This window comes from Coenobita brevimanus, chromosome 68 (genome assembly GCF_032717465.1).
Source record: "Coenobita brevimanus isolate Jiangsu-jjx chromosome 68, ASM3271746v2, whole genome shotgun sequence".
Taxonomy (NCBI): Eukaryota; Metazoa; Arthropoda; class Malacostraca; order Decapoda; family Coenobitidae; genus Coenobita; species Coenobita brevimanus.
The window spans coordinates 6,797,295-6,811,516 of record NC_137021.1 but is presented as its reverse complement, the minus strand read 5'-3'; positions in this window follow the sequence as shown (position 1 = coordinate 6,811,516).

Sequence of the window (14,222 nt, the reverse complement as noted above, 5' to 3'; positions counted from 1 at the left end):
CAAGGATACGTAATAGCTCAAATCAGAGGAGTGTTAGGTCGACGTAATTTTAGCAGTAGCAAATCCGGGTGCCACAGTGGACAAGGGAAGGGAATTTCCAGGGACATAAATGACAGCTGTATCCCTTGTTTAGACTCTGGATGGAATCTATGTAGTCTGAAACATGAGAAAAAATTAAAGCTCCGACTTGTGTCTCCCACCCAACACTTCCCCAGCCTAAGAATATTTCCTAGCACAGGCTAAGTAGCTATCTTCAAGGCCCTACACCCTATTTTCTAAGCCTGTCATGTAAATTATTCTTCCTGCCCCTTAACATTTCCTAGTATTTAACGTGCAACTATACCCGACCCTACACCCATACCCTGACCAACACTTACCTAACTACAGACAACCAAACCCTGAACATGCCTCGTATCGGCCTAACTATTGAAAGTTATAGCAAAATTAAAATTGCAAATGGAAACTAAAACCGAAAATTGTGTATACGTATCATAGGGTAGGGGCGCATTGAGCAGAAGACGTGAAACTACCGTCACTGTCGCTTCATCGCCACACCTGCGAAATACGAATTAAATAAATTAATCTTACTTCGCTCTGTATTCCAGCTTCCTGTCAGGAAAAATTACAATCTAGGCATTCACAAGTAGCGTTACAGTTAGTGGGAAGAGAATTTTAAACATTAACATTCCACTACAGATGCATGACTATGCAAGAAAGAAGGAACCAAAGGCCAGGAGGCCACAAACCGTTCCTTCAAAAAAACAAAAACAAATACAAAAGAGCCATATTCAAGATCTTTTCATTTCAAAATGCCTGGACACACTTCGTTTGAAAGACTGGAGATCATAGGAAGTAGGAAATACAGACAAAGGGAGACCGTTCTAGAGTTGACCTGTTGCATAAATGAAGGACTGGGTGTAACTGTTTACTCTTGCATTTTAGAGATGGACAGAAAAGGGATTAGAGTCTGTTGCTAGGCGGGTGCTACGTAGAGGTGTAGGGATGCAAGCAGAGTTCAGAGGAGCAGTGACCATTAAAGTAATGACAGAAAAGAGAAAAATGCAACGGTGCGACGAAGAAACAAAGGTTAAAGGGAGCCAGTAAGAGGTGTAGAGTTAATGAGACGAAATGCCTTTGACTCCACCTTATTGAGAAGAGCTGTATGTGGGGAGTGTCCCCACACGTGAGATTTGTACTCTAGAAAGGGGCGAATAAAACCCGTGTATAAAGTCAACAACTGTGGAGGGGTAAAGAAGGTACGGAGTCAGTTTAGTTTCCCGCAGATTAGAGATTATAGCTTTAAATTTTTTACCCTCCGTCCTGTCTGTCCCCCAAAATAAATTGTAGTGAAAGCAATAAACAAGTCAAGAACCATCTATAAAGCTCGTAACGAATTCATTCAAACTCTGATTAATCAGTAAGCTCTAAGTATCGTGACAGCTAAGCCGTGTATACCCTTCCCTGTATCCAGCTCCTCGCAGCTGTAAGTTTTTTTTTGCGCTATGTCTCTGTTTTCCATTGCCAATGTTCATGAAGTCAATGAGAAACTACCACTTGGCAGTTGGTAATTAGCTCTAACCACTGCACTGTAGTAATATGGTTAACGCATGTCCAGTGGCCAGGCTAACCACACCTAAGGTAGTAGAGTGTCATGCTCATTGGCCCTTCGTCTTTAAGTACAGGCTTAACGTGCAAGGAAATAAAGTACTATAGCAATATAAAATCAGCCACTTCGGCCATTAACTTCTTTCTCTATCAATATTTTCCTCAGTTTCAAAGCCTAGGTATTCCATCTTAGAATATTTGCTTCTCAGTTAGGGAGTTTGCTCTTCTCTTGCCTCGTTCAGCATTCAATAGGCAAAAATAGAATAATCTCAAAAACTTGTATTAAAAAAAGATTAAAGTTCTCAGTATTAAGGATCACCACAAATAAAACCTTAGCACAAAAGAAAAAATAAATAACGAATAAAAAAATCGACTTACCAGAAATTGAAGTTGAGCTTCCCGCGGCGGTCAGCATACTTCGGCCGACTGGCTTATGGGGACCTGCCTTGTAGGCTCCCCAAACCAGCCTACCGAATCACAAAACAGTGAGCTTTAGCTATCTCGAGCAATAGTTTGGCGAGTTCACGAGGCAGGGGTCCGTATCAGAGTCAGTACTAATTACCCTGTGTTTTTCATTATAGTGTACAAGTTGGATAACGCTCACAACACTGTATAAACAAAACAGAGTGGGAGATGTAACTAGACAGTAATGTGTCCCGATCTGAACAGCCATATTCGAATACAAATCCGAAGCACCACTCACGAACCCTTTCTCCCGAAGCATCAAAAAGTGTAGTGTTAAAAATTCATATTAGAGGGAAGGCAAGTGAAGGTCGCAAAATTCACCTCCTGGAAATATACAGGCCTATTCTTTGGTTAGCCTTAATAACTTATGAATAAGATTTAATTTAAGCTAGGCATACACGCTTGATCTTGACCCTAACACCATCTGTTGAGCTGACGCATTACTAAAGGTCCACCGTCCTTTAACTGGGGTGAAGTAACACAAAGGTTTTACGTTGATTTGATTGTCCCATTTGTAATCATTGCATTTCTTTCCCCTCTCATATGTTGTATACCTTTCTGGCAACATTCAGATACTGAAATTCGGAACAGAAGAGTTAGATATACGGAACTGAAGGGTTAGGTATATTGTTCACTAACCTCTACACATTACTCGTCTTCTAAAAATCTGTAGGTCAGGTTATCCTGCCCTATCCGCATCTCTCTATTATAAAGATAAATGAAACCATTCCCGTGTTTCACCAAATATAATTGATGACTTTTGTACATGTACGTTTTTATATACATCTGGACAGCTCCAAACGCTCGCAAGTACAAAAATACACTGCCAAACACGCAACAGTAATTGTGATGGAAAAATGTATAACCTGAAAGAAAAATCCCTCCACACAACATGAATTTCTGTATACGTGTAAATTATTTCCGATGGAACTGTAAAACCTTGAACAGAATCATCTGTGAATTACCACCTTGTTATTCCACTGCTGAGGACGACTGGTTCCTAACAGTTGCTAAAGTTTTTACCATTGTTACCTTGGCTGACAATCATTATGAAGTTCATCACCTATAGTTTTCTTTACAGAGAATTAGATGGGATGTATAAAACAGCTGGAGTAATCTAGAATAATTTGGTGGGGGGGGGGTCAAGAAAAACTAAAGGAGTCTCCCCTCAAAATTTGGGCCGGACTCGGGTGGCTTTTTTTTTTTTTTTTTTTTTTTTTTTTTTTATCGACCATTGAGGCCGGAGCCCCTGGTCATTAAAGCAAAAATATATATATGTATATACATTGACACATATACACATATATATACGAACATATATATATTCGTATATATATGTATGTTCGTATATCGGGATAGTAAATATTTCAAGCATCAATGTCACTGCCACCCCTCTAGCTACGCCACTGTTTTTCTAAAGGCTAGGTACAATAGCGCGATTTTGTATGTGGAACATGTAATAAAAGTCTTATTGTATTTATCAATTTTCAGTCCTCATTCGTGTTGATTAAAATGTTCACATTGATTAGACTTTTTTTTTTTTTATACATTTTTAGTTCTGAGGTTTGCCTTGGTCCGCATGTCTCCACTTTTGTAATATTTGGTGCTTGACTTTACAGCTCCTCCGATTTTCTGTCCTGTCAACAAAATGTCCAGAAAAGTAATGTATATATATCTTTTTTAGGCAAGGAAGAAGGAACCAATGCCAAGGGCCTGCAAATTGCTCCCTCCAAGAAAAAAACAAAAACAAGATAACAGAGAGCTCAATTTAAGATCCATTCATTTCGAGATTCCTGGTCAAACTGCGTTTGAACGACTGGAGATTGTAGGCAGTAGGAAAAGCAGACATAGGGAGACAGTTCCAGAGTTGACTTATTGTATACATGAAGGACTGGGAGTTGCGGTTCACACTTGCATGAGAGAGTTGGACAGAAATGGGATGAGAGTTTGTTGTTTGACTGGTGCTACGTGCCCACCGTAGTGGTGGAAGGATGCAAGCAGGCAATTATGAGGAGCAGTGACCGTTGAAGTAGCGATAGAAAAGGGCTAAAAACGCAACAATGCGGCGAAGAGACAGAGGATGAAGGGAGCTCGGTGGAGCAGGAGAGTTAATGGGATGAAAAACCTTTGACTCCACCCATTTCAGAAGAGCTGTGTGTGGGGAGCCGTCCCGCACATAAGAATTATACTGTAAACAGAGGCGAATAAAATCCGTGTATAAAGTTAACAACTGTGCTGGGGTAAAGAAGGTATGGAGTCAGCTTAGCATACCCAATCTCTTAAAAGCTGATTTTACAAGAGATGTAATATGACCTTTCCAAGATATATCCCGAGAGAAAGAAATCCAATGTATGTTTAAAGATGATGCAGGATTGAGCTGGATATTGTAAAAAATTCGAGGGTATTCCTGTGGAAAAATTTATCGGGTAGATAAATGGAAGAACTGAGTTTTTGGTGCATTGGAAACAACAAGATTAGGCTACTTCCATCCCAATCAGAGATATGAGCCAAGTCAGACATTAGGTGTCCCATAGCCTCATCCCATGTTTGTCGAAGTAACTGCTGAGATGGACGCTGAGGAAAACAAATGGGAAGCTGAAGGGTGGAATCATCAGCGTATGAGTGGACAGGGTTAGATGGACAGCTTAGGTCATTGATGAATAGAAGGAAGATTTGGTGATAGGACAGAGCCCTGAGGAACGCCATTATTGATAGATCTAGGAGAAGATCGGTGACAGTCTATAACAGCAACTATAGAACGACTAGGAAGGAAGCTAGAGATGAAGGCACAGATAGAGGGATATACTCGAACACCGTAGGAGGGTAGGTTGGAAATTAAAGACTTATGCCAGACTCGATCGAAAGCCTTTGAGATATCAAGTGCAGTGGTAAAGCTTTCGCCAAAGTCCTGAAAGGAGGATGACCATGAGTCTGAAATGTAAGTAGATCACCAGTGGAGCGTCCCTGGCGGAATCCATACTGACGATCAGAGTTAAGGTTGTGGTAGGAAAGGTGCTTTAAATTTTTTGTATGTTTGTTAAAAACAGACTCGAAAACTTTTGAAATACAGGATGTTCAAGCAGTTGGGCGATAGTTAGAGGGCTGGGAATGGTCACCCTTGTTTGGGACAGGCAGAATAAGAGCAAACTTCTAGCAAGAAGGAAAGCTGGATGCTGAAAGACAGACGAAAGGGTTTACCTATGCAGGGTGTAAGCACAGATCTTGAGGACAACAGGAGGGACCCTGTCAGGCCCATATGCCTTGTTAGTATTGAGGTCAGTGATGGCAGAAAATACATCAGTTGAAGAACTTTTAATGTCAGCCATGAGGATGTCGGAGGGAGGAAGAGATGGAGGGACAGCACAGGAATCGTGTAAGGTGGATTTGTAGGAGAATGTTTGAACGAAGAGTTCTGCTTTATCAGTAGAAGAAATAGCTACAGAGCCATCACAGTGGGAAAAAGGAGGGAAGGATGATGAGGTAAAGTTGTTAGAAAGGTTTTTGGCAAGGTGCCTAATGGAGCGGGAGGAATTCGAGTTGGAGAGTTGAGAGCATGTATTACGGATGAAATTAATTTTAGCAGAGCTATGAACAGACTTAGCACGATTCCGGGCAGAAACATAAAAAAGATGTGATTTAGAGGTGGGTTGGCTCCGGTACCTGTTATAGGCCATGTTGTGGACAACATTAGAACAAGCATGATTATACCAAGGCATTCTTGTATTAGTCAAAGGATATGAGAAAGGAATGTATACTTTCATGCCCGAGGGAATAACCTCCGTAATGCGCATGGCACACTGAGATTGTACTTTGCCGTGGAAGCAATAATCATTCCAGGGGTGCTCCTACGTTGCTATCCTGTTATTCAGCTATCATAAGATGGATTTCCTAACTTTAAATCTGGGCTCCAATAGTAGTATCTTTAATTACTGTCAAGGAATTATAGATGTCCTTTCCACAAGTATGCCTTGGAATGGCTTAATTCTGTGTTTGAACAAAAACTTGTTTACAAACTCATTCATACCGATATTTTCGGTTTTTGTATTTTCATTTCCCAGTACACGGAGATCCCAAGGTCGTGGGCAGTGACGGAGGTCTGGGCAGGGAGGGGGGAAGGAGGGGGTGTCAGCGATTTTCCCCCCCCCTACCCTTTGCTATGCTACTGTTTGGGTGGCCAGGCATATTTAAAAGATGGCCAGGGCCACCCCTGCTACCTCTCCAACTACTCCACTCCTCCTAACTATGTATGCTTCCTTCACCATAACGTCATGGCTTTAGGCATTGAATGATGTGCTTAGTGAAGGGCTTGTAGGAAAAACAAATAATTGCAACATTATCAAACTCATGAATACAGAACATTGTTACTAGAATATGAGCTACACATTTCTTCCGGTCCTGAAGTTACGATGAAAATGCATTTAGCGCTAAACATAACACCCATTCTTTTCTAGAGTCAATCCTGCACCAATCGTCTCGACTGCTACCTGCTACTGTCCCCCGTGGGGGCATGGTAGCTCAGAGGTAGAGCCTGGGGCTCGTGACCGGGAGGTCGCGAGTTGAAGCCGTGCCCGGCGACTACTGTGCTGGGAGGGGTAGCTCCCTCCTGTCACCTAGTGGGGCTATGTGACCTTTGATGTTTAGCTCTGGAAATTCATTTTCCATTTTACTGTCCCCCGCCCCGACCCTCCCCGTTATGGGACGGATTTTCTGTTTTAGCACGGTTTCAGACGAACCTCAAACTCCTTTATCATTCTAAGCGGTATTTCCAATGCTTCTTTTACAATGATCTGTTTCCTGATTGTTACTGCAAACCCTGAGCGTGTATCTACCGTATTATTATGCACGTTTCGTTGTGTAGACGTCAAAAAATAAAATTAATCTAACAGCCCACTGGACTTACGAGCGTAACCAAAGCAAGTACCAGTGAACCATTTTATTTTTCGTGTCTTGCATTGTTGGCTCTTGACCCTCTTGTAACCAGATGTTGCTGTAAGCTAAAATATACTCTTGTGGTAATAAAAACGTTCATATCTCATTTAAAATGTTCTCGAAACATACTATAGACCCATTGCTCTCGGTGGGGAGCATTCAGATAGGTTTGTTGCCTTTCCCCTGGATCACATACTAACGTGATGGAGGGCGGAATATGTAGAGGTAGCGTGCACTCCTATTGGATGTAGGTTCGAATCTCGGCTGGGGCATGGAACAACTTAAGGATTTAACTCTCATAAAAAGACTTATCTGATATACCAGAAGGCCCGCCGACATGTCATGAAAGTCCCCCCGCTAATACCAGTTCACCAGTCCTGTATGAGACAGCCCTAGCGTGTATTCAATATGGATGGTGGGTGTTAGCGCCGAAGTGGTGACATAGGGAGATGTAGGAGGACTACTGAGCCCCAAGGAGGACTACTGGGGCTTGGGGATAGACCCTGAAGCCTTTGGCCAGAGTCGTACACGTAAAAGTTCCATGCTCACAAGGGGTATGCGCGGTACAGCGGTACTATATTACCGGTTCCAGGACGATAGATGCAGTACCTGAAACTTATTTTGATATAACAAACTTGGGACTTTGTGACAATGGCATTTAAAATATTGGTCTGGGAAATAGGTTTTGTCATAGGCAGTACTGCGACACCCACGAAATTTGGTAGTAATCGGACAAAGATTATATCAATGCCGGAACTATTCTCACTGCCACAGTGAGAATAGCTCTCGCCGCTCCAAAACGAATACTTCAGTTTTAACCAAACTTGTATGGTTTGCCGAGCCCTCATAAAAATGTATGAGATTTCAGCACGGTAGCTTAAACGTCCAGTTTTGGGGGTAAGTTTGTCATGTGTTTTGGAGATATTTAAGATTGTTTTGAAACTAGGTTTTGTCAATTCAAATTTCCACAGTATTTGACTAAAATCATACTTGAATCTTTATCACTGCCTCACGGCCGGAACTATTCTGCGACCCTCGTAAGAATTGTTCCAGCACCATGAGAGTAGTCCTTTCGGTGCCGAAACAATTTTTCTTCGATATTAGCCAAACTTGAAGGCCGAGTTGCCAGAGGCCACGTAATAATATCAGTTAATTCAGCACAATAACAATCGCTCAGTTTATAGGATAGTCAGAGTTGATCATGTATATAAAGAGGTAAAGAAACTGGGTATTAAAGCAAAACATGTCCAAGTTGTATCTATATTTCCATATTTTAGGCCAACATTTAAAATAACACGAATTCAATTTGACATATATTAGAGTGGTGGTTAAAATTTATAAAAATGGTATATGGGTGGGTGACAAGGCGATTTAAATTTCCTTAACATTAACTTTGTTCACATTCATTTTCACTTATTTCATGTACCTCAGTGAAATTTATTACTGCGGGTCAGCAGTTACAGGACTTTGTTACTGTAAGCTTATTAGTGTTAATGTATTTTTGAAGATCTCATTCAAGAGTGATTACAATTTAAGCAAATCTGATGACTAGAGAAACCCTTCAACCCAATTTACATTTTAATATTGCTGTTACCAGACGAATGGAGTAAATGAGGGCTGGATATTTTAAAAGTTGCCATTAGTAACGCGCAATATTATCCACTTCTTCAGTCAATTCTCAAACCAGAATAGACTGAAAGTAAAACTAAAAATAGTGTGCAAAGTCTTCCCTAGAATCTTGAGAGCCCAGTGTCAAGCTTAGTAATGTTGGGTTAGTTTGGGTTAGGTTAAATATATTAGTCATTAAGGTTAGAGTTTCTAGTAACTCTACCGGGCTATCAAGATCAAAGAAGATAGTGCCATGTTGCCGTAATTACTTTTTGACAAATCTAAAATGAAATGATAAACCAAGATCATACGTTAACAATGGGCAACTGGGATACAGTATTTTAACTGCTGCAGCGAAATGCGATCTGATTAAATTCGCCTGGTGGCAACAAGAACAAATTCTACAGAGATCGGGTTGAAAGTGATGAATAATTGGTTGATCAGAGATTTAACAGCTTTAACACTAAAAATTCCATGACTAGTATTCTATGCAAAATCTATACATTTTAAATTTACAGCACAAGACATTTAAGGTATTATAAACAAAATCTCGATGAAATGATAGGCAGACTTAATCCACTGTCACTACGAACCAAACTTAAGAGGGACGTCGAGTAGGAGCAGATGCTAGATTCTGTCAGGTCATAAGATATGACTTCAATGTTTTTTTCCATTGAACCTTGTTATTAGAACAAGTTTCTAGTTTTCACAGTAAATCTAAAGTCAATATACTGTAGAGATTTCCGATTGTCGTATCCTACAGCATTCGGGTCGTAGCAGATTCACATGCAGTACAGGAGGGACATCCACGCACAGTACAGGCACCTGTGTCTTCTGTTGCACAATAAACAGCTAAGTAGAAGGAATATATAAACAACTGGGTCTTCCGATGCACAAGAAATAGTCGAGCAGAAGATATAAGAGCTTGGGTCTTGTGCACAGGTTACAGTAGAGTAGGTGGCATAAACAAGCAGGTGCGCACAAGAAGCAATCTAGTCGAAGGCAGTCAAGTGGGACTTCTCAACCAGCAGGTGGGAAGAATGTCGATAGGTAGGCAAATCTTCAGTCAGCCATCGGCCCATATTGCGTCCTCGATCATCCAGCGGTGTCATTCTGTAATAGATAAAATTGAAGGCAAACTTACAATGATCTTTCCTCTCTTCAGTAATGAAATTAAATCACACAAAAGGCTAAGGCTAAACTTAGATAACCCTACCATTAATCGCCAGTTCTATTCAACATTTTCTCAATCTCTAGATATGACCTTGTTAGAAAAAAAATCCATGAACCCCATCACTCAATGTCTCTCCAAGCAGAGTAGTCTTGATGTAGCGAGAATAATCATTAACATACGTATTCCTTAAACATGCTAAGTTTTTGAGTCTCGCCAAGGACAGTGTAATTTATGAGGAGTATAAGTCATGATCTTTACTCAATTTCCACCTCAAATATCAACCTAAGTCTGAAGAAAATGGAAAGTATGTATTTAGCAGCTTACGTTTAATTAGACTGAAAAGACTAAACCATTCAGTGTATGGTTAAAGTTATATAGTTCGATTAATGATTTCTGAAAGCTTACCTTGTTTGGGTCAGCAGAGTTATGGCAGCAGTAAAGTGAACTTTCTTGTACTCCTATCGCCGTTTCTTTGTAGCCAGACTCCACCCCTAGAGAATGGCCACGAACAAAATTCACCTTATCCAGAAGACGTAGGCTCTTCCCTACACGCACCACCCACGTTCATATACCGCTCCACATCCAGTCTCCACCTCAGTTTTCTTACCCGAGAAAAAAGTTCATTAAGGAAGTGTCTGTGCACATGACCGGCAGCACTGGCAAAATAAGGAAACCGTTAGGTCTTTATGTGGCAATATCATACCTCAGTGGTTAGGGAAGAATCTTAATACATTTGAAAGCCAGACTTAATACACATAGTTAAAATATTACCTCACTAGTAGACAAAAGATCTTCACCCGTTGGTCTTCGTATATCCATTGACCAGACTTTAAATCAATACAAAGATTTCAGGGCAGTTAAATTGGCCAGATTCACCCGCCCAATCTTTGTATTTTCCATTCAGTCTTGCCATGAACATTCCAGATAATGTTGGAAAATTGGTTACAGTTGCTCACAGAGGTATTGCCAGATACCTACGGAAGTATCGAGAGTTGCCTGTCAACCTTTGCTGAACTATTTCCATTATCGAACACAACTTTTATTTCATTACTATACCAATACCCTGACTCTTGGGAGCTGAATAAGATTACATCTATCATACCTGTATACTTACACCTCAAAGTCAGGGATAATATTCGAACCTTATACCAAAGTATTCTAAACCAGATGAACTGCAGACTGTAATACCCGAGGCTTCCACGACCACCATCACCGCACCTGCAATGGAGTAAACCGCCGTATTCTAGGCAACACGGGAGATTTTGTGGCACTATCTTAGCTATTCATTATGCATACTACACCTTAACACCCAATTCAGTCTTATACAGATGATATTTAAGTGTAGTGCAGAATAAATTGCCAAGAAAAAGGTGTTAGAAAAATCCCAAAGCCACCTAGAAAACGACGCAGAAGTGATAATCATTTATAGTAAAAAAAAATGCCTCCTTGTCTTTAGTCCTATCAAGAAACGAAAATTTTACAAGCTAATTAATACCGACGAGTAAAAGCACACCCTAAGCATATCTCCAAGCACACCCTAATAACCTTTCCCGGCCAGTAATTTACCCTATTCTACTTACAGTTGTACTTACTAGACCTACGTCAAACACAGCCACCCCCCCCCACACACACACAAACAGCTACCAAATTCTCTACTGCTAATCCTCTCGCCTTCACATTACTCCTACTGACCGCGGGTAACTTCTTTCCCAACTTTCGAGGCTACACCCACACTTCTGCACAACGAGGACTAACCAGCTCACCCTTAATCCTAATCCTGTAAAATCCTAAATGTCTTTCAAGGTTAAACGTTAAAGCAAAATAAATTTAAACCTAAAATTCTAATTGTATTTATCAAGACGTATGGGCGCAGTGTGTGTAGACAGCAGGTGTTAAGACAGCAGGGACGCAGTGTGTAGACAGCAGACTGGACAGTGCGGACGAAGACTGACACCAGCTTCTCGACCCTGACATCACAATACCTGCGAAATATGATGTGTTAATTGAGTTGTGGAAAAGGTGTGCCTCGGTTATATTCAGAAAAAAAAAAAAAGCAAGCAGTGCTAAAAGAAATTCAAGAACTTTCTACCCATCACCGCAAGATTACCTTTCAGCCATTTCTAGTCCTGCCCTTCACAAAGATTGTCTACCCACCCTCCACCACTTCTAAGAATCTAAGTAGCACTGGTTAGTGTTAGTATCACTTAGTATGGGCGAACTCTCCCGCTATGCCATCTACTGCTAATATTCTACCCTCTACTTTTCTACCATTTACTTCTACCTGTTTACCCTCCACTTCTACCATTTCTACCCTCGAGTTTCCTACCATTTACTGGTTATTTACCCTCCGCTTTTCTACCGTCTACTGCTTCTAGTTTACCCTCCACTTTTCTAGAATCTATTGCTCTCTCTAGTTGTCTCCATATCGGTAAATAGTTACCTACCTATGGGTTTCTTCCTACACCATCCTTACTAATACCTACAGCTGCCTCCTAGCTTTAACTTATAACTTTAGCTTCCAATTCTAAGTTCCTGTCTTAATTTACCTATCCATTTCCCTCGCTGAAACATCTCTAGTTTGCTTGGATCCCTATTACAGTCTAAGTATTCATCCTGCCGCATGTTGGGTGGAAGAAGGGACAGGTTAGAACCAAATTGTTTTCTATAGCTTTCTTCCGGCTACACAGAACACATTCAGAGTGAACTAGTGATACGAGGAAATTTATACCCCTGGAAATTCCCTTCCCTTTTCTCGTGTCGCAGCCTGGTTGGCTACCTCTAGGTAGATTCAGTCGCCCTACTCCACCCCCGATTGGGCCATTGGTGATATTCATGCTATACACACCTTAGGCTGAGAAATCTCTCCTTATGGGTAGTTAAATTTTTCACACAAGTGGTAGCTGCTTCCAACATCTCGTCTGTTCATTCAGATCTTAGTGACCGCCGCTTCTCCCAATTGGGCAAATGACTGCCGATGTATTTGCAGCAATAGGGATTTAGACACTGACGCCGTACACTTACCTGGTGTTATATCTTTGTATCCTTTCCTAGTCCTGTTTCCCCTATGTACACTGGAGGAAAGTTTCGCGTTTACACTCACCACGTCGAAATATTAAGCAAGAGATGCGGTAGCGAAGCAGCAGCCAGTATTCATCTTTCTGGTATCTGTGAGAGGGATGGGGTTGGAAGAGGAAGGGGTAGGAACCATCAGCTCCCCCAACCTTCCTCCTCCCCCACCTTTCCTCGTCCCATAACCTCTCCCTTCTCACGCAGTGTTACCAGTTGCGTGTCTGGCTGTTGCTTCACTAGTGGTCGCCTCACGTTTAAAAGTTCGAAGTGGCAGGGATGTGTATAAGGCGGAAATTTCCTCGAGTACGCTCTTGAGTATCCACGCACGATATTCTGTATATTACTTATTTACTTCCTTTCACTTTTAACTTTCTATTTAACGTACTCATAGTGCTGCACTCCTAATGCCTGCATTCGGTAAGCACGTATTAACAGAAGCTTTGAGTTGCGTACGTACATACCGAATTGTCTTAGTTTGATTTAACACTGGCCTTTTTTTTATGTCTACTGCCTTCGTTTGTGGTTTTAGCATGCCCCCCGGATAGCATAGCTTAAAGGCTTTTATTATGTGTGTAATCTTATCCTCTATGAACTCTAATAATAAATACCTTTCAGACAATCCTCTAACTCCCGACTTGGACCTTTCGTTGTGTGAAAGATATAGTGGATAGTCGTCTTGGATGACTTATGGTACACAGTATTTAGCTCCCTCGTCTGTTCCCAGTATTACAGGATCTAAGAAAGGAAGATTTTCTTCCACCACTGTGAAGTCATTATTCACGTTAATATTCTGCTTTAGAATAGTGTTGTCCTTTAACCATTACAAAGACATCGTCCACATACCTGTGCCAAGTTGCTCCCCTGCCTTGGATTCTCCTGCAGTAGTCAGCCTGTAATGTTCCCATGTATTGTCAAGCCATGACAACAGAATGAGGCGAGCCCATGGCAAGACCATTGTGTTGGCTACATTACTATCCATTGAGAAAAATTTCCGAATTTAAATGATTAGTTCGATATAGTCAGATCTTCGTAATGGCAGCTCTTCATCTTTGGCGTCCACTGTTCTTCCTTGCCGGCAATAGGACGAACCGTGAAGTCATCAAAGATGAGCTGCCAATACGAAAGTCTGACTACATCGAGCTAATACCAAATTCGGAACATTTACTTTCAGTGGAGAGGAATATGCAAGAAGGGTCTAGCCATGAGCTTTCCTTTATGCCCGTGAAGGCTTGGCTATACATGGAAACAAAAGTTGACCACTACAGAACAATCAGACGGGGGTGCAAACTTTGTACATATGTGGACGTTGTCTTAGTAATTATTCCCAAGGGCACCAGTGTTCTAAAACACCGTGAATGAGGAGTTCTGAATA